Here is a 22,040-nt window from a genome sequence, read left to right on the forward strand (position 1 = left end):
GACTGGGAAATCTGAACTGGTCCGAAATGCAGGTTGGGGTTGCCTTTAAAACTCTTATAATCTTGGTTCTGAAACAGCTGCATTAGCTGTCACTTCAGATCCAGGCCCAATTCAAGATGTTCAAACTAGTGCTTTAAACTCTGCGTAACATAGGCCACAAATGTCTAAGAGACTTCAATAACATATGGGGACACAAGTTTGAGAAAGGCTGCTGTAGACCCTTCCAGGGGTGATCCTCTTGGTGACTCCACCAGCTTCAGATGTTCAAGGAGGGAGTGGTGGCCCAGAAGAAAGACTTCTCTGTGTCAACCCCCAAATTGTTTTCAAGACCCACCCTGCTCCTGTAACTGTAATTTTTTTTAACTGTTTTTATTTCTGTTTATCATTCACATGCCAATTAAGGACAATTATTATTGTTGTTGTTAATAGCATGTTGTTATTTCTACTAATTACATTGATGACCTATTAGAAAACTGACTCCAACTGACTGCCTTCACTCAGAGTTGGCTTCAGGCATGGCGTGCTCTGGTCCATGGGGTCACAAAGAGTCGGACACGACTAAACAACAACATCATCATAAGCAGTGCTTTTTTTCTAGAAAAATAGATGCCGGTACTCACCATGAAGTTGTTACAGTGTCATACTTTTTAACACCCCCCCCAAACCCCCCGGATGCCAGTACTGCATATACTTGAGTACCCCATGAAAAAAGTACTGATCTTAAGAAATAAAGCAATAGACAAAGTCAATAGGACACATAAACATAAGGGTTGTACCCAACTATATCATATTCAGGGTAGACAATGGATATGACTAAATTGAGCCATTGCTTTCAATGGGTCTACTCTGAATATGACTTACTTGGATACAACCAATATGTTATTGTTGCTGTTTTTTTATAGTTATGTTTATTTATGTACCACTTTTTTCCCTGCTGGAACTCAAGGCAGGGGCGGAGCTACCTGCCCTGGCACCAGGGGTGGGGCTAGCCGGCCCAGGGGGGCGGGGCTAGCTGGTAGCACAGCAAGTGTCCTTGGCCACCCGCTTCCCATGTGGCAAGCATGGGGGGGGCACCGCTTGCCTCCCGCATGGTGAGCTTCCCTAGCCGCCTGCCACTTGCACGGCGAGTGTCGGGAGGAGTGCCGCTAGCCGCCCGCACGACGAGCGTTGGCGGTGCCGCTAGCCGCCTGTGACAGTATCATCCCTAGTGGCCCACCGCCTGCATGGCAAGTGTCCAGGAGGGCTGCCCATGCAGCAAGCAGGGGTGGGGGTGCTGCGGCGATGTCACCCGCCCTCACGGCTGACACCTGGTGCGCACCGCACCCCCCACACGACTCAAATCAGCTTACAGATAAAAATAAGAACAGCTAAAAGTGTAGAAAAAAAATCATTACAAAACAATTGAACAACTGATAGAATTAAACCTATATACATATATGGGACACGGGTGGTGCTGTAGGTTAAACCACAAAGTCTAGGACTTGCCTATCAGAAGGTCGGCGGTTCAAATCCCCGCGACGTGGTGAGCTCCCGTTGCTCAGTCCCAGCTTCTGCCAACCTAGCAGTTCAAAAGCATGTCAAAGTGCAAGTAGATAAATAGGTACCACTCCGGCGGGAAGGTAAACAGCGTTTCCACGCGCTGCTCTGGTTTGCCAGAAGTGGCTTAGTCCTGCTGGCCACATGACCCAGAAGCTGTACTCCGGCTCCCTCCGCCAATAAAGTGAGATGAGCGCCGCAACCCCAGAGTCGGCTACGACTGGACCTAATTGTCAGGGGTCCCTTTACCTTTACCTTTACATATATAAATCTATTAAAAACATACAAATAATTACCATAAAAGTAGAACAGCATCCAGCTCTTTCATTAAAAGCAGTCAGTTCCAAAAAGCCTGTTGGAACAAAGAATTTGTCACCTGCCAGTAGAAGGACAACAAGGAGGGAGCCAGTCTGGCTTCTCCAAGGAGGGGGTTCTGGAGTCTGCCAGCAGTCACAGAGAAGGCCTTCTCCCGCATCCCCACCCAGTATTCATGTGAGGGTGACAAGACCAAGAGAAGAACCTCACCTGAAGATCTCAAAACCCAGGCAGGTTTATATGAGGGAATACTGTCTTTCAGATACTTTAGTACCTTGGTTCTCAAACTTAATCCATTCCGGAATTCTGTTCCAAAACCAAGGCACACTTCCCATAGAAAGTAATGCAAAACAGATTTATCCATTCCAGACTTTTAAAAACAACCCCTAAAACAGCAATTTAACATGAATTTTACTATCTAACAAGATCATTGATCCATAAAATGAAAGCAATAATCAATATACTGTACTATTAAATAAATAATTGTCCAGTAGTACCTAAGCCTTCATGTGCATGCACACTTCTTCAGATACACTTCTGTATCTGTACACTTCAGGTACCTGAAGAAGTGTGCATGCACATGAAAGCTCATACCTAGAACAAACTTAGTTGGTCTCTAAGGTGCTACTGGACAATTTTTTAATTTTTAAAATTTATTTCAACTGTGTCAGACCAATACGGCTACCTACCTGAAAATAAAATAAATAAGACAGTATTGTAGATGATAAAAATTATTTTTTTTCCTTCTTATCAGCACTGATGATAGTCATTGTTTGGATGAGGGGCTTTTATCTATTTCCACAGTCACACAATCAGTCAATCAGTAGCTGAACTGGGTTCCACACTGTCACAAAAACAAATTAACTGAAAAAGTCTCAAAAACAAAATGCAAAATAAATAGCAAAAACAAAAGTGCCAAGCTTAATCCGTTCTGGAAGTCCGTTTGGCTTCCGAAATGTTCGAAAACCGAGGCGTAGCTTCTGATTAGTGCAGGCGCCCAGGAAACAATAGCCGACAACTGATTTGAATGTTCAGCTTCCAAAAAATGTTCGAAAACTGGAACACTTACTTTTGGGTTTTCGGTGTTCGGGAACCACGGCGTTTGAGTGCCAAGGCATTTGAGAACCAAGGTAGCTTATACTTTAGGGTTTTGTAGGTTGTAACCAGCACTTTGAAACGTGTCTGGAAACAGACCAGACCAGTGGTGCTGTTGTAGCAAGGGAGTCATATGCTCCCTATAACTGGCCCCAGTCAAGAATATGTTTGCACATTCCCAGTGACTTTGTGTACACTTAGGAATTGCTCATAAAAGGTAGTCATCCCCACCCAACCCTCCCCGCAATCTCTCTGAGAGTGACAGCACCACATCTCACTGCTCCTAGGAAGTATTGCAGCCACGTTTGTTTGTTTGTTTGTTTGTTTAAATTTATATACCACCCAGAGGAGTATACAACATTAAAGACACAATTTATGAAGCATAATAATAAAGACATAATACACAATATAATAATAAAGTAATCATAATAACAGTTCGCCTTCCCACATTTACCAGGCCATAGATTATTTAATGGCCAAAGGCCTGGGTAAAGAGGAATAGTTTTGCCTAGCACCTAAAGACATGTAAGCCTCTCTGGGGAGAGCATTCCATAAACAGGGAGCCACCACAGAAAAGACCTCGTCTCATGTTGTCCCCCTCCGAAACTCTCGGGTAGGGGGACGTAGAAGATGGCATTGGGTAATAAGCGCAGGGTCTGGGTTGCTTCATATGGGCAGAGGCGGCCCTTAAGGTATTGAGGTCCTGACCTATGTAAGGCTTTATATGTCAACACCAGCACTTTGAATTGAACCCAGAAATTAATTGGCTGCCAGTATTGTTGTGACAGGATTGGTGTTATATGCTCAAACCATCTTGTTCCAGTGAGCAATCTGGCCATTGAATTTTGCACCAGCATGTACAACGCATAGCAGTAATCTACCCAAGAGGTTACCAGAGCATAGACTACAGAACCTAGGCTATCCCTGTCCTGATAGGGTGCAGCTTGGATACCAGCTGAAGCTGACATAAAGCACTCCATGCCAATGAGGCCACCTGGGCTAAAGCAACAGTAAAGGATTTGGGAGCACCCATAAGCCACACTATGTATCTGATCCTTAAGAGGGAGTGTAACTTCTGCAAGCACTGGCAGTCTCCCATGCATCCAGTCAGTGGCATAGCATATGCCCATGCTGCCTCGGGGCAGGGGCATGGTCACGCCCCCAAGCCTCCTGTGGGGATGCCTGTTTGTGTCCACTTACAAAATTGCGCCCAGGGCCACAGTCCCCATGCCCCCCCCTACGCCTCTGCATCCAGTTTAGGGAACCACCCACTAACAATGCCTCTATCTTATCTGAACAAAAAAAATTCCTTCCAGTAGCACCTTAAAGACCAACTAAGTCAGTTCTTCGTATGAGCTTTCGTGTGCATTCCCATTCCCACCAGCCTTCTGAGTAATACCCCTCCCCACCTTCTCACTATATAGAAGGGTCTGGAAACTTCTGTTTCAGTGTATCTGAAGAAGTGTGCATGCACACGAAAGCTCATACCAAGAACTGACTTAGTTGGTCTTTAAGGTGCTACTGGAAGGAATTTTTTTTGTTTTGACTATGGCAGACCAACACGGCTACCTATCTGTAACTGGATCTATCTTATCTGGACTGAGCTACAGTTTATTGGCTCTCATCCAGTCCATTACCAAGGCAAGACACCAGTCCAACACATCCACTGTCACACCTGTAGATATTAAGGGGAAATAGAACTGTGTGTCCTCATCGTACTGCTGACAGCATATTCCAAAACTCTTGATGTCTCTACTCAATGGCTTCATACAGATATTAAGCAACACAGGGGATAGAATTGAACACTGAGGGACCCCACATTGAAAGCCCCATGGTGGAAAAAACACACACAACAACAACCCTCCTCAACCATCAGCCACTGAAGTTGACCATCCGAGTAGGACCTGAAAGCAGTGCCCCCCATCCCCAACTTGGATAGCCTCTCCAAGAGAATACAGTGGTCAATGGTACTGAAAACCACTGAGGAGGCAAGGAGAATTAACAGGGACACATTACCCTTTCTCTTTCCCAACAGAGGTCATCACATAAAGTGACTAGGACCAGTTTATGTGCCAAAGCCAGGCCCAAACCCAGTTGAAATGGATGTAAGGCTGGGAAAGTTAGAAAAAGAGGTGAGGCCACTCAACAAACAAGTTGGTGAACATCAGACCTATCTCTCGATGATTGAACTGAGAAGTAGGGAGACCAACTTAAGGATTAGATCGATACCCGAAGTGGAAGAGGACAACCTGGCTGAGTTTCTGACCAAAATATTTTCCAAGCACTGGAACCTAGAAGAGACGGACTTTAAGATTACATCAGCTTTCAGACTTGGAAGACTGACAAAAAAAGACAAGCCCAGAGACTGTTTGATATCACTGAGATCAAAGGAGGAGAGGGACAAGATTTTGGGCCTACACTACGGAAAGTCACTGGACATTTTAGATAAGAGGATTGAGTTATACAAGGACGTTCCCAAACAGCTTTTGGATTTGAGATCGGAATATTTGGAATTAGCAAGACTTTTGAGGAGCAACGCCATCATCTTTAGGTGGGATTTTCCACAAGGACTATCTTTTACTTTCAGAGGGAGGAAGATCAAAATTAGAACATTGGAAGACAGAGACAAATTTCTGAACCAATACGGAGAGGACCTTCATAAAAAACTTGGATTACCATCGGAGCTCGAAACACCAGAGGTACCTGCACCCTTGGATTCTGAAGATTCAGCGAAAAAGGTACCACCCCCAGAAAAATAACCAGATCTATCCAGGATGTCTCTGCAACTTCTGAGTTGGAATATAAATGGCTGCAACATTCCGGAGAAAAGGAGGAAAATTTTTCACATATTAAAAAAGGAACAATTGGACATTATTTGCCTGCAAGAAACCCACGTGACTAGGCTCCACAGAAAAGTGCTGATAAATAAGAGACTTGGCCAAGAATTTATATCTTCAGACATAGTGAAGAAGAGAGGAGTGGTGATATATGCAAAAGAGAGCCTTTCACCTAAATTCTTATTTAAAGATGAACATGGCAGAATTTTGGCAATTGAAATACAATATCAAGGAGAAAAAATTTTGATATTAGGAATCTATGCACCAAATGATGGGAAATCGGAATTTTATAAGAAGTTGCATGAAAGCATGCTGGAATATCTGGACTATGACAACATCATAATGATGGGAGATATGAATGGGATTGTATCAACTAACATGGATAAGTCGCAAAGTCAAAAAGTTACCAAAGATGGCAGACTACCAAAGACCTTTTTTGAAATGACAGAAAATATGGGCTGGATTGACATATGGAGAATCAAGAACCCCCTAGGAAAAGAAGGAACATTTTTCTCTGAGGCTCAACTGACTTGGACAAGAATCGACCAAATTTGGATTACTAGAGGTCTGGCACCTAAGGTCAGGAAAGTGGAAATCTGCCCAAAAACCTGCTCCGACCATAATGCCTTGAAAATGGACATGACATTATTACCAACCGGCTCCTTTAGATGGAAGATGAATGACAATTTGTTTAGAAATCAGGAGATCATTAAGAAGGCCCAAAAAGTTATAAAGGACTATTTTGAAATAAACCTGAACACCGCGGTGGAAAAAAGAACAATTTGGGATGCAAGCAAAGCTGTGATGAGAGGGTTCTTGATACAACAGAACGCCATAAGGAAAAGGACACAAAATGAAAAGAAAGACAAGATTCTGGAGAAAATTAAAGAACTAGAGAAGAAGCTAAGAGCCAATCCGAAGTCACAGCCGATTTTGAGAGAAATTAAACTTCATCAGGCACAATATTCAAAACTGATAAACCAGGAAATAGAATGGAAGATTAAATCAATGAAACAAAAAACGTTTGAATCGGCAAATAAATGTGGGAAACTGCTGGCCTGGCAGTTGAAGAAGAGACAAAAATTGAACATAGTAACAAATTTGGAAATTGAAGGAAGAAGTATACAGAACCCCGTGGAGATTAGAAAGTGTTTTCAAAAATATTTTAAAAAATTATATACTCAAGGGCCGCAGAATGAAGTTGAGATTGAACAATTTTTGAGGAAAAACGGATTGAAAAAATTGTCACAAGAAAATAGACTACTCCTGAACAGCAAAATAACACGACAAGAGATTGAACATGCCATTCAGAACTTGAAATTGGGCAAATCTCCAGGGCCAGACGGCTTGACCTCCAAGTACTATAAGACATTAAGTGATTATTTGATCCAACCACTGCTGGAGGTCAGCAATGAAATTATGGAGGGAAAGAAGGCGCCAGAATCGTGGAAAGAAGCGTTCATCACATTGATACCAAAATCAGAAACTGAAAAGACACAGCTCAAGAACTACCGCCCCATCTCCCTTTTAAATGTGGATTACAAAATATTTGCTGATGTTTTGGCAAACAGACTTAAAAGAGTTTTAAGTCAAGTAATTCATAAAGACCAAGCAGGCTTTCTCCCAGGCAGACATATGTTTGCTAACACAAGGAACATTATTGATGTCTTGGAAGTTTTGCAAACTGACATAAACACTAAAGCAGTGCTAATTTTTATAGATGCGGAGAAGGCCTTTGACAACATCTCTTGGAAATTTATGAAGGGAAATTTAAAAGAAATGGGAGTGGGGAGGGGTTTTGAAAATGGGATTGACGCAATATATTCAGAACAAAAAGCAAAATTGATTGTTAATAATGTGGTAACAGAAGAGTTCAAAATTGAAAAAGGAACACGACAAGGCTGCCCGATTTCCCCTTTGTTATTTATCTCAGTCCTGGAGGTGCTCTTAAACTTGATTAGAGGGGACCGGTTGGTGCAAGGGATCCAGGTCGGAGCGAAACAATATAAACTTAAAGCTTTTGCAGATGACCTAGTTTTGACACTGCAGGAGCCGGAATCTAGTACGAAAAGAGTTTTACAATTGATTGACAATTTTGGTCGGGTGGCGGGATTTAAGTTAAACAAACAGAAAACTAAGGTGTTGGGGAAAAATTTGACAGATATTGAATCAGAACAGTTTCAGAGAGAAACAGAATTATCATTGGTGAAAAAGGTAAAGTACCTAGGGGCGAACATAACAGCAAAAAATCTGAGTCTATTTAAGGAAAATTATGAAAAATGCTGGTCTGAAATTAAGAGAGACTTGGACAGTTGGACAAAATTGAAGCTTTCTTTGTTAGGCCGAATTGCTGCTATTAAGATGAATGTATTGCCAAAAATGTTGTTTTTGTTTCAAACACTACAGATTATAGACAAGACGGAATGCTTCCGGAAGTGGCAGAGAGATATTTCTAAATTTGTCTGGCAGGGCAAAAAGCCCAGAATTAAGTTTAAGATATTGACTGACGCAAAGGAAAGAGGGGGCTTTGCCCTGCCAGACTTAAGGTTGTATTATGAAGCCGCAGCTTTCTGCTGGCTAAAAGACTGGCTACTTCTCGAAGACACTGATGTGTTGGATCTGGAAGGGTTTAATAATAATTTTGGTTGGCATGCATACTTATGGTACGACAAAGTTAAGATCAATAAGGCCTTTAAGAACCATATTGTCAGAAAAGCAGTGTTTAATGTCTGGACAAAATATAAAGACTTATTGGAAAATAAAACCCCAAGGTGGCTTTCACCTCTGGAAGCTAAGGCCCGAAAAAGACCCAATATGGAAGCCAATTGGCCAAAATATTGGGAAATATTAGAAAAAGATGGAAATAACTGGAAATTGCAGAGTATGGAAAAAATGAAGGATAAAGTGCGAGACTGGTTACATTACGCTCAGATTAAAGAAGTTTTTAAAAATGACAAAAAGCTAGGGTTCCAGGTGGAGAAATCGAAGCTGGAAACTGAACTGTTAGAACCTAAGACTAAGGTACTTTCAAGAATGTATAACTTGCTGTTGAAATGGAACACACAAGACGAAATGGTTAAATCGGCTATGATAAAGTGGGCACAGGACATTGGGCATAACATTATGTTTGAGGAATGGGAAAGGTTGTGGACCACTGGGCTAAACTTTACTGCATGTAATGCTTTGAAAGAGAATATAATGAAAATGATATACAGATGGTACATGACCCCAGTTAAGCTTGCCAAAATATACCACTCGTCTGACAATAAATGTTGGAAATGTAAAGAAAATGAAGGAACATTCTTTCACCTCTGGTGGACTTGCCCTAAAGTGAAGGCCTTCTGGGAAATGATATATAATGAACTGAAAAAGGTATTTAAGTATACTTTCACTAAGAAACCAGAGGCCTTCCTTCTGGGTATTGTCGGCCAGAAGGTGTCAAAGAAGGACAGAACTTTCTTTATGTATGCAACAACGGCAGCAAGGATACTTATCGCAAAGAACTGGAAAACTCAAGATCTACCCACGCTGGAAGAATGGCAGATGCAGCTGATGGACTATATGCAGCTGGCGGAAATGACTGGCAGAATTCGAGACCTGGGAGAAGAAAGGATTGAAGAAGACTGGAAGAAATTTAAGATTTATTTACAAAATTATTGTAATTTGATGGAATGCTAAGAAGGATGCTTGATTATAAACAATTGGCCATCACTAAATTAGATGAGCATTATTAGACTATATTGTAATGATTGGTTATAAGATTACAAATAAGATGGTAATTTGCTTGAAAAATTTTATGAACAATGTAAGTGCGAGCGGATGACGCGAGGAAGTCCAAAGATGTTATGAAATTTTGTAAAGACACAAACAATGCTGTTTTTTAATTTTGTATCTCTTTTATTAAAAAAACCTAATAAAAATTTTGGAAAAAAAAGAAAAAGAAATGGATGTAAGTCAGCAACCACCACCTCAAGAACCTTGCTCAAAAAAGGGAAGTTGGTGTGAACTTCCGGGAGAGATGCATGGCAGTTCAGAGATCATACTGGTAGCTTCAGCTGACTGAAGATAATTGCATGGTGACTGATAATAGCCAGACAGATAGTCTGGATCTATTAATCACTCTGGAGATACCTCAAGATGCTTGGATCCAAGCCATATTTCTGCTGTCTATGCTTTGCGGTTTGGACAGGAATTATAACAAACTAGCAAGCCAAGGAGAATGATATGGTACTTAAATGCCATGCAGTCACCTGAAAACAGGTAATAAGAATTACACCCTCTTTCCCCCCCCTTTTTTTTTAAAAAAAAAAACCTTTAAAACATATTTGGGACAAGGAAGAGACCCCTCCTCCATCTGCTGGGGAAAATCTGAGTACCACCTTCTGTTGCTGAAAAAAATTGTTAAAAGTAGCTAGAGCAAGGTGGAAAGCTTGTACAATAAAGATTAAAATGGATGATAGGAATACTAGTACTGTATCATTTTCTTTATCTGGAGCAAATTCAGAGAATGTTGCTATTAAAGTTATGGTATTACCTCTGGAGAAAGACTGGGGGGGGGGGAATGAAAATGGAATGTCGTAGAGGAGGAGATCAGGATACTATTGTAAGCACAACAGGAAATGGAATACAGCAGGTCATGGAACTGAATATATGAAACTGGACATGAATGAGCAGCTATATAATGAGAAAAAAATGGAATACTAGGGAGACTTTAATATGGACATGGATGGAAGAATTTAGTATTATTATATATTGCATAATGGTGTTGGGAATAACAGAGGTAAAATTAAAAGGGAAAAAAATGGTTAATAAATAACAATTAGGGAACCTACCTTGGACTTTATGTAGGAAAAGGAAATGAATGATTCTGAGAATGATTTAAGTTAAAGAAATATTGTTTAACAGAAAGTGAAGTTGGATGTTCCCATGGACCAAAAGTTTTAACTAATCATATTTTCTTCTTTTCTGTAAAGATAGAAAACTTGAAGTTCCTCTTTGGTATTTTTTGCTAATGTTTCCTTTCCTTTCCTTTCTTTATTTTATATTTCTATTTCTTTCCTCTCTTTTTCTATTGTCCCTTTATTATATTCTTCCGTTTTTCACCTTTGTTTTGTAGCTGCAATTTTACTGTATTATGGGAAAATCTCAATTAAAAATCATGTGTGTGTGTGTGTGTGTGTGTGTGTGTATGTGTGTGTGTGTGTGTGTGTGTGTGTTGGCAACTGACCTGTGGTTACCTAAGTTCTCAGAATCTATAGAATGGTTTTGTCACTGCCTCCTTTGAACAGGCAGAGACCAACCCCCTCTTGTAAAGATGCATTGGCCATGTCTCTGACCCAGACAGCTGTCTCCTCTCTGCTGGATTTTATCAGCCAAGAGGGGCAAGGGTCCAGATTACAGGTAGTAACCCAAATCAATCCAAGTGCCTTGTCCACATCCTTGAGCTGCATCAACTGAAACTCATCCAATAAAACAGGACTAGACAGTGCTCTGGGCACCCCATGGGAATGATCTGCTATAACAGCAGAATCAATGTCTTAATGAATGCACGTGATTTCATCCTCAAAATGCTTGGCAAACAAATCACAGTGAGCGACCATTGGTTCCACTACTTTTGGGGGGGGGCCACTCTGCAAAAGGCCCCACACTACCTGGAAAAGCTCTGCTGGGTGGCATAGTGAGGTGGTAGCAAAGTATGCCTTCTTTGCTGTCTTCACTGCCACTGAGTAAACTTTAAAATACACACTACCAGGGTTTGGTTGTATTCATCTGGAGTTTTCCTGACATGCATTCAAGCTTTCTCCTAGCTTGCTTCTTTACCCTAAGCTTGGGAATATACGGGCTCTATGAAATGGGTAAGGGTGCTCAGGGGTAATTGTGTCTGCAGCCTGAAACATTGAATGTTCCACAGATCGTCCAGGGCTTTGACCAGCTATATCAGCTGGATTAAACCCCAGAGCTGTTTGGAAACCACTCGGATTCATCAACCTCCAAGGGTAGACCATCCTAAAAGGTCCCCTGTCTCTGCATAGTGGAAATGGTGCTGAAACATTTCAAACCCACATAGCAGGAGCCACATATCTAAAGTGCTCCAAGTGGCTCCAGTTTCAGTGCCTGGCAATACATGCTGCATGGCACGTGTGGCTCTGGGAACCCACAATTTGGCACTCATGGTAATGCCTGTGCATCAAGCAGGCTTCAGGGATTGTGAGGCTCTAGGTTTGAAAGGGGCTGGTTCTGCTGGAGAATCTGGCTCGGAGCATGCATTCTCCAGGGATCCCAGTTTCTCATGACTGACAGGCTCTACTGACAGCCTGTGAACACAGTGATCAAGTTTTATTGGCTGGGGTCAGTTGTTTTAGGGGGAGCTCTAACATAAGCAAAGTGCAGAGCAAACTTGCTAGTTGTTGCTGGACTTCTTTTCTTCTTTTGCAACCCATAAGGCTCCAGAATGTGGGGTCAAGAATTGCCTTCACTCTGATTTGGCTTCATAATGATGTCATGGAATGACAACTGAAGCCAGGTCTTGGTGGAGGCAAGTTTTGTATTTATTCTGCAGCTTTGTAGGTTATAGGAAATTGGGAGCCAGGAGCATTGCTGCTGCCACTGACAGGACCATGATAAACAGCTGGAACATGCATTGGGACATGCATTGGGATATTCACACAACTATTTTCACCCCTCCCACCCACCCACCAGTTCTCAAAAAGGATTTATGATGACTGAAGTATGATAGGTTGTTTGAAGTAACCAACTCTTGTATGCCATTAATGCAAGGGGAAGAACTCCACCACCTCTACCTTTCCTTTCCTTATGCTTTTCCTTGTCTGCTTCCCTCCTTGCTTGCTTGCTTCTACTATTTTCCCTTAAATCCACAATGCCATCTTGTGGCGGCAAGCAATGAAAACATCTAAAGGACCAAGTCATGGCAACAATACTCAGGCACTTTCATTTGACTCTGAATGCAGCTGTGTGTGTGCTTGTGGGGTAGGGGAAGCATTTGGCGACAAATGCTAAGCAAATAGATCTTCAACCATAGAGAAGCAGGGGTAGAGTGATTCATTCCATAAAATCATAAGATAGGCACTTATGGATCAGACCAGCATCCCATCTACTCCAACATCCTATTCTCTCTCTCTCTCTTTTGGATATATTTTTAATTTGCTTTTCTGTTTTGTCATATCATCAAAGCATACTGTATTATATACAGGATAATAAGAAAAAATAAGGAGGTGCTGTGGTCTAAACCACTGAGCCTAGGGCTTGCCAATCAGAAGGTTGGCGGTTCGAATTCCCACGATGGGGTGAGCTCCCGTTGTTCACTCCCTGCTCCTGCCAACCTAGCAGTTCAAAAGCACATCAAAGTGCAAGTAGATAAATAGGTACCGCTCCTGCGGGATGGTAAACGTTTCCGTGCACCGCTCTGGTTCTCCAGAAGCGGCTTAGTCATGCTGGCCACATGACCTGGAAAAACTGTCTGTGGACAAATGCCAGCTCCCTCGGCCTATAGAGCGAGATGAGCGCCACAACCCCAGAGTCGTCCGCGACTGAACCTAATGGTCAGGGGTACCTTTACCTTTAAGAAAAAATAACATAAGTATAAGACATATATAAATGAATATTAGTAGTAACATAACTTACTCCTCTGATTTGTTTGACTCTTATAAACCTTACTTTTGACTCCCCTTCCACTCTTTCCTTAGTTTCCTAACTGCTATCTTTTCAACTGCATTTTCTTACTCTACTAAGTTCTTTTCATTACCTTATATAACCTCTACTGCTGAGTATTTTTTGGCAGCCTGTCATGCTTATTTTTTTGTTATAATGTTTTTCCATATAATCTATATAAAATGTCCAACCCTCTTTTAATTTTTTGTTGTCTTTGTTTCTGAATCTATTTGTTATGCTGGCAAGTTCTATATATTCTAATAATTTAAGGTGCCGTTCTTCATGTGGCAGTACTTCATCTGTTCTCCACTTTTGAGCTACCAGAATTCTGGTAGCTGTGGTCGCATAAATCCATAGAGTAATTTGATTTCGTGGGATTTCTGTTGTTATTATTCCCAGAAGGAAAGCTTCTGGGTTTGGGGAAAACATTCTATTGTGGCATGGATAACGGGCAGATAATCTCCTTAAGTTCATAAGAAGAGCTCTAATGGATCAGGCAAAAGGCCCATCTAGTCCAGCATCCTGTTCTCTCAGTGTCCAATCAGATGCCTCAATGGGAAACTGACAAGCAGGACCTGGCTGCATCAGCAATTTCCTCATTTGTGTTTCACAGCAGCTGGCATTCAGAGGCAAACTGTTTTGGATACTGGGAGGGTATCACCACTCTTCCAGAAGGCAGGACTCCATCCTACAGGTTTATATTACCAGGAAGTTTTCTATGTCTCTCTTTGTAGCAGCCATTTACTGTAGGTGTTTGCAGAAGGTTTTGATGTCCTCCCTCCCTACTTTACCAGACCTTGAAAGCCACTTTCTGGGGCTATTAATGAGCCAAACAAAAAGCATGGGAAATCCAAGCCATCAACCCACATCACCTAAAGGCTGAGGTTTTGTTTTGTTTTTAAAGACCCAGCCTACGTTCTTTTGTCTCTCAGTGAATTTTTCTACCCAGTTTCAAGAACCCTGAGGTATTGCCAGGCTCAAGCGTTGGCAAGGTGAGATGGACAAGGATGGAGAAAAGAAGGCTGAAATGTGTTGGAGGGGGTTGAGACTAGGGAACAGAGGCTGGAGGAGGCAGTTACTTCCCCACATCCCCAACCAGGATGTGCCTACTCTGGTTGGGGAATCCACCCCAGCTAGAGATTCATGGGAATACAATCTGGGGAGGGAATCAACCAGTATGATGCAGTGGTTAGAGTGGTAGACTAGGACCTGGGAGACCAGGGTTCAAATCCTTAGTTGACCATGGAGCTCACTGGGTGACCTCACAGGTTTGTTGTAAGGATAAAATGAAGAGGAGAACTATGTGTGCCACCTTGAACAAGCAATCAAACAAAATTAAACCAATTGCTAGTAGTGGGTGAATGAGAGTCAGAAGGGGGTGGGTCACAGACTGGTTGTCTAGGACTCAGTGATGTTCCTATCATTGGGAATTGTCACATTCCCCTGTGATGTAGTGAGCACTTGCATGCTTAACAGTCTCAAAATGCTTGGCAGGTGGGCATGTTAACTCATTGGGATGCCACTGCTTCCATACACCTCTGAATTCTTCGCCCTGATCTTGCAATCCATCAGCTGGAAGTGCTGCTTCTGGCCTGCCTAGTCTTGCCTTTCTAGTCACTAACCTGAGCATAATGGCTGCTGAGACTTGCTACCTGTTGCTGAGCTTGTAATTCTACTCTATCTCAATAAAGATATATGCCTTAATCTCAAGTAAGAGTCTCTGTTGTGGGATCCAGGACACCATAGCCATTTAGAAATCTGACCACAGGCAGTTTTGATTCTTTTATTCCCCCCCTTCTCTGTTTAATTGCATTGGCAGTCAGTTAAGGTCCTTTTTGGCTGGAATGGAATTTGGATAAGCATTTGCTGATACTTCAGTAAAAGTGAAGCTCTGATCAATACCCTGTCTTCCCTATTTCCCTCTAGAGTAGATGAGGATAGGACATTTTTCATCCCAAGGGCCGCATTTCCTTTGGGGCAACTTTTGGGAGGCCACATACCAGTGGGCCCAGAGATGAAAGTGGGGGGGGGGGCAACAAATGTCAGTGTTACCTTTGCATTAGTTTCTACACACATTCTCCCACCCCTTTCCATCCTCCACCCAGGTGAAATAGAGGCATTATCAGAGTTAAATGACTCATTTCAGCCAGGAGAAAGCACTGAAGGTGAATGCAAAGCAGGAGCACCAAGGACCATGGGCTGGAGAGAAGAGTGGCTAGTGAGGACCTGTAGCATATGAAGAGCCTCAAGGGACAGACAGAGAGGCTACAAGAACCACATTTGCCCCCTGGGGTTGAGGTTCCCCAACCCTGTTCTTCATTGTCTGCCAGTAAGAGTACACATTCAGGATAGTGACTGGCAGTAGTTCTCTAGGTGTTCAGACAGGGAGTCTCTCCCAACTCTGCCTGGAGGTGTTGGGGATTAAACCTGTGGCCTTCTGCATGCAAAGCAGGTGTTTTACCACTGAGCTACAGCCCTTCCCCGATGCTGTAGCAGTGGATTTCCTGCATTTGCTGGGGCCTAGACTAGATGACCATTGGTGTCCACTCTGACTCTACAGTTCTGTGATTCTAATGTACGCACATATTTATCAGTCAGCTGATAAATGAGTCTTTTAAAATCCACACTCCCATCTTCCCATTTTCTCCCCCCTGCTAATGGTTCCCCATGCTAATCTGCAATGGTTCCCCATGTCTGGCACAGGATGCCTATGGTACCATTGTCACAAACATCTGGAGGGATGCGTGGCATGAGAAAACATAGATTTTGACAAGGGTGCTGAGCAGGCAAGTGGGAATGAGGCTCCACATTATGGTCTTAAAGGTAAAGGTAAAGGGACCCTTGACCATTAGGTCCAGTCGCGGACGACTCTGGGGTTGCACGCTCATCTTGCTTTATTGGCCGAGGGAGCCAGCGTACAGCTTCCAAGTCATGTGGCAAACCAGGGCAGCACACGGAAATGCCGTTTACCTTCCCGCTGGAGCAGTACCTATTTACTTCCTTGCACTTCGTGCTTTCAGACTGCTAGGTTGGCAGGAGCAGGGACCAAGTGACGGGAGCTCACCCCATCACGGGGATTCGAACTGCCGACCTTCTGATTGGCAAGCCCTAGGATCTGTGGTATAACCCACCGCACCACCCGCATCCCACTTTTTTATTATGGGCTTTCTTATGGTTAAATGTGTGTGCAGGGGCTGGGGGGTACGCCAGTGTCAGTGAAGAAGACCCAGATTCAATCCATGGCATTTCCAGGGTTTTTTGTTTCTAAAAAAGAACAGGTAGCAGGGTGATGGGGGGAAGCTCTCTGAAAGTATTGAAGAGCTGCTGACAATTGGAGTAGAGAATCTGTGGTGATTCGACAGATAGCATGACATAGTGTTAAGGCACCTTCCTATGACTCTCCTTCTCATGAAATGAGAAGACAGGAACGTTAAGATGTCCCTAGTACCTGGAAAGCCTTGAGGGCTGTGTGAATAGCAGGCTGTGTGATAATCAACTTAAACTCTCCAGTATATTACAACATATGAACCAAAGAGAAGTCTTGTTGGATCAAGCCAGTGGCAGCATCCTTTTATCACAGTGGCAAACCAGATGCCTTTGAGAAGCCTGGAAGCAGGACCCAAGTGCAACAACATTCCCCTACTGTGGTTTCCAGCAACTGGTAATCAGAAACATTATTACCTCCAACTGTGGAGGCAAAGCAAATGGACTGGCAACCACTGATAGCCTTTACCTCCATGGATTTGTCTAATCCTTTTTTAAAGCTACCCAGGTTGGTGGCCATCATTGCCTCGTACTATGCATGGTATTAAGAAGCACTTCCTTTCATTTGTCCTGAATCCTCCAACACAGCCAAAAGCTAATCATCGTGTTCCCCAAACCTGTGTTCTTGGTGGGCTGCAGCTCCCATCATTACTGACTATTTGTTATGCTGGCTGAGACTCATAGGAGTTGGAGTCCAATAACACATCAAGGGCACCTATGCTGAAGATGTCTGAGCTACCAGATTCAGTAAAGAGAAGGTTTGGAGAGCTCTTGTACTCTTCCCAAACCCCATTCTCAACTATTAAGTTTCAAATTCTGCCTGCAGCCTACTCACCATCAGAGCTGCTCCCTGTCCCCCACAAGCCCTCACAAGCTGATTTTTCTGGCAAAGAAATGGAAAGACCTGATGTGAAGTCAGTCTTATTCACCCACTATGGCAACTAGGGCCTCATTGGGCAGGAGATGGGTGGGGGGTAGAGGGCTTAGGGGAGGCATTAGCACCCTGGAGGATTGCCTTCTTTCCCCGACAAGCTGGTTCTCAATCAATGTGTCTTGGTCACACTCCAGTGTGACGTGAAATTCTCAGAACTGAGTGTTAGAGTCACTGATATGATCCTGGCACCCAGTCTTTTCACTGTGCAAGACAGATTATGGGTCAGATTGAATACCACTGTTCTTATGGTAAAAACAGATCTTGCCCCATTCCAAACAAAACATTTCTCAGCTTTCTTAAATGGTTAGAAAATCTTTTTTGTTTTGTTCTTTAAAAAAAAAAAAGAAGGGGAAATATATCAGAGAAACACCAGAAACCAACTGCCTTTTTTCATCTGCTGCTTGATAAAGTAGAGGCTTCAACCTGGGGACAAATCAGGCAGCTCGGGGCCTTGAATACAAAATCCAGGGCTGTGTTATTTGCCCCCAAATCCAGCTGTTCTTGCTGAAGTGTCAGAAAAGTTCATCTGAGGATATGCAAACATCTTTACATTAAACAGATGCCCCAGCATCCTATACAGAGAAGGAGGATATGAAAAACAGTGCAAATTCCAGGGGACAATCAACATTTGTATGTGTGCATTGTGGAGGGTTGAACTGGTGAACTTTGAAGTGGAGAAAGTGTTATTTATTCAGAGCTGTAGCGGGTTTGGTGGCCTCCCCCAGATACCTAAAGGACTTGTTGAGATAAGGCAGGCAGCCCTCTGCCTTCTGCAGCAGACTGTGGTGCAGACTCCTCTGCCATTAGATTTGCCTCTTGCCAGGAAAGCAGTGCAATAGATTCCCTTGTCAGTTACATTGCCTCTGATTAATACAAATGTACAAGGCGGTTGATCCCAGAGAGCACCCTGTGGATTTATTTGCATAATTACAGGAGAATGTGCCCCTCCTGGTGACTTGGTCGCATGATACATATTTATTTGTGCAGTTTTATGCTGCCAACCAAGCCTAATTATATTCTTTCTCCTCTCTTCTTTCTGGAAAGAACCATAACTGCTCCAATGAGACATTATTTCAAGATGACACTGGCATTTGCAAAAGGACAAATGAGCAAGGCCTGTTTTCATAGCAGGCCCAGTGCTGGTGGTCAACATAATTGGGGGACTTACTGAGGGCCAGTGTCACGGACATAGCTTCCCACAGTCCAGAGGAACAGTCCGAGCAGGGGGGAAGGCAGTCAGTCAGAAGGGGGAGATAGAGACTTGCCTTTCTCTCAGCCAGCCAAAAGCAGTGGGTTAGAGTCCCCCTTTCCAGAAGGAGGAGAGAATGTACCTTATCAATACAGTGAGATTGGGCCAGTGGCGTAGCGTGGGTTGTCAGCACCCGGGGCAAGGCAAGTAATTTGCACCCCCTAACCCATGGATTTGCGCCCCCTAACCCTAACCCCCAGGCGTTGCGCCCGGTGCGGCCACCCCCCTGCACCCCCCACGCTACGCCACTGGATTGGGCTGGATGCAGGCCAACCCTCTGGCGAGCGGCCATTAGTCACCTCTCAGGGGAGGGGAGAATCTTCAGCAGAAGAAGGGGTGGGAGCTGACCCTGAAAGTCCAAGAGTTTACAGAGGAACAAAGGTCAAAGAGAGGCGTCAATCAAAAAGGAGGAGGGGTGGACACTTTCCTGTTTCCTCCCGGAGATGCGATGATGGCTCAGATGCTTCAATTGAATTGTGATGGATAGTTGCTAGTGTGTGCGGCTCTGAGGCTAATGACTGTATACAATAAATCTTATTGTAATTACCATCACTGTGTGCTGTTTATCTATGCCAGTAGCCTGCCAGCTCCTGCCAGCTTGAAGCATCTCCACTCTTCACATCAGATGGCCAGGAAAGAGTCGGGATGTCCGAAGAGCAAGGAGCAGCTGGAGGCGCGCTGAGGGGGGCAGGGGTGACGGGCACTGAAGCTGACCCCTATTAGGTACTATGGTAACAATATTTGAAACTTAAATCACAGCTCGATCATCTAGCAGGAGCTTTTGGGGAGCAGAACAAGCAGTTAGCTCAAGAACAGGACTTGCAAATGTCTAAGTCTCTAGTTGGCACTCCCCCCAAGTTTTCTGGGGAAAATTTGGACTATTTATCGTTCAGGATGGGATTTCTTTGGTTCATGAAGATTAAAGGTAAAGGTACCCCTGACCGTTAGGTCCAGTCACCGACAACTCTGGCGTTGCACTCTCATATTGCTCTATAGGCCAAGGGAGCCGGTGTTTGTCACAGACAGCTTCCGGGTCATGTGGCCAGCATGACTAAGCTGCTTCTAGCAAACCAGAGCAGTGCATGGAAACGCTGTTTACCTTCCCGCCGGAGCGGTACCTATTTGTCTACTTGCACTTTGACGTGCTTTTGAACTGCTAGGTTGGCAGGAGCAGCGACTGAACAATGGGAGCTCACTCCATCATGGGGATTCGAACCGTTGACTGCCGACCTGATCGGCAAGCCCTAGGCTGTGTGGTTTACACCACAGCGCCACCCACATCCCTCATGAAGATTAGGGGGTGGTTTACACCACAGCACCACCCGCATCCCTCATGAAGATTCAAGATGACAGCGAGAGAGTGAGCTTCCTCATTAACCTTCTGGAGGGAGGAGCACAACATTGGGTCACTCCTTTGATGATAAGTGATGACGGAGCCCTGTCTAATATGGAAGTATTAAAATGTGTAGTTTGTATAATTCCAAAATTGGCAATTGTATACCAAATTGTTCCGTGCCCTGGTCTTCTACAATCACTTTATGAAGTATGTTGCTCTCCAACTTTTCACCTCCAGCTGTTCCAGGCACTCAGCCTTTCCAGGAGTAAATCTCCAGGATTGGCTGAGTGTTCCCCTGCCAAGCTTCGGGTTCGATTGTGAAGTTCCAGGGACCTTCAAATAAGCAGATAATAATAATAATAATAATAATAATAATAATAATAATAATAATAATACCAGAGCTGTTCAGTCGACTTCTAGTTTAAGTTCCAAATGCCAATAACAAGGAGCAATAGATCCAAGTTGAAAGTCAGCAGTCAAGTTCAATCAGAAGGGAAATCTCTGTACCCAATAAAATGATATAATAAAGTCTCTCTAAAGGCTGCAAAAAGTCTTTTTCTCTCACTCACAAATTGTTTCCGTTGCAATTGCCTGTGAGCCAGAAAACGGAAGTTGACTTCCTGTTTTGTTTCCGTTTTCGCCAAATCAACTTTTTATTTTAAAAGCTTCCAATTTTCTCCTTAAATAAGATTTAGATCCAAAGACCTTGCTGGAAAATCTGCTGCTTTTGGTGACAACTTGTGGCTTTGACTGTAGGGTTGTGGTGAAGCCATGAGCAATCTCAACTGCTTTTCCTCCCCCGCTCCACTCACTCGTGGCAGCAGCGGGTTCACAGGAGGTTGCGGGAGTATAATCGCTCTACTGGTCCTCTCAATGCCCCACTTCATCCATGGGGTTCTCTAGGGGGGTGCCTAGCCCTGGCACTCTCCCCTAATGCCCAAACAGCCTCAGAACGGTCTCCCTTTAATCAGACGACATGAGCTGCTCCACCATTTCCGATCCACAGCAGACCGGAAGTCCCCCAATTTTTTTAAAAAAGATTATGTTACAATTCCACCACATGTGATAAAACATGCCTTCCTTCTCTTTACACTTCCAACATTTATTGGAGCCTGTTCTATACATTTTTGCCATTTTTATGGGCATGATATACCATCAATTTCCCTCAACTTCCTCTTCTGGTTCTTTACATAATAACTTCTCCTGCCTGTTTTATTATATCTTAATATTGCATTCTTTAGTTTGAGCTTTGTTCCATTCTTGTAATTACCACCACTGTGTGCTGTTTATCTAGGCCAGCAGCCTTCCAGCTGCTGACAGCCAGACAAGCAAGCTAAGTAAGATATCGCTTAGAGCAGGGTTAGCTCTGGAGGTCTGGAGCTCTCCATAGCTGACCTGAAGTATCCAGGTTTACCTGGCCGCCTCCAGGTTTGCCTGAATCTGCAGGTGGGTGAGAGTGGCTTTTATTTTTAAGAAGACTTATGTGTGCAGCATGCAAGCTTTAGCCTAATAGGAGCCAGCTGCAAATTATGGCTCTCTGGGGATCTGCCTTCCTCTGATCCTCATCCCCTCCCCCAATTAACCTCCATCTCCATGGCTCAGTAGTGGGACATCACCAAGACCGTCTCCCATGACATCCTTGATTCTGGTTTGGATCCTGAAATCTCAGAGTCTGGGATGCTCCTGATCAGGCAATCCTAGCTTAGAGCCTCAGATCATGGAGGTCCAGGTAGCAGCAGGGGAGGGCACCACTGTTTAGGAGATCCCAAATTGAATTGACTACTGACACAGGGAATGAAACTAAAG

The 22,040-nt window shown here is 43.6% G+C and overlaps 1 long non-coding RNA gene across 5 annotated transcripts in view; it reads left to right on the forward strand.

The window, feature by feature from the left end:
* The window catches only part of LOC310836533, a 41,768-nt gene that overhangs the window by 14,404 nt on the left and 5,324 nt on the right, over positions 1-22,040 (forward strand). For 4 of the 5 annotated variants that reach the window (XR_014560108.1, XR_014560109.1, XR_014560111.1 and 1 more), the window contains one exon: positions 19,475-19,621. This is a non-coding gene — a long non-coding RNA (uncharacterized lncRNA). The remainder of the gene's footprint in view (positions 1-19,474; positions 19,622-22,040) is intronic. The other variant, XR_014560110.1, reaches the window with a different exon arrangement.

Source organism: Podarcis gaigeae (genome assembly GCF_964106915.1).
Source record: "Podarcis gaigeae genome assembly, chromosome: Z".
NCBI lineage: Eukaryota > Metazoa > Chordata > Lepidosauria > Squamata > Lacertidae > Podarcis > Podarcis gaigeae.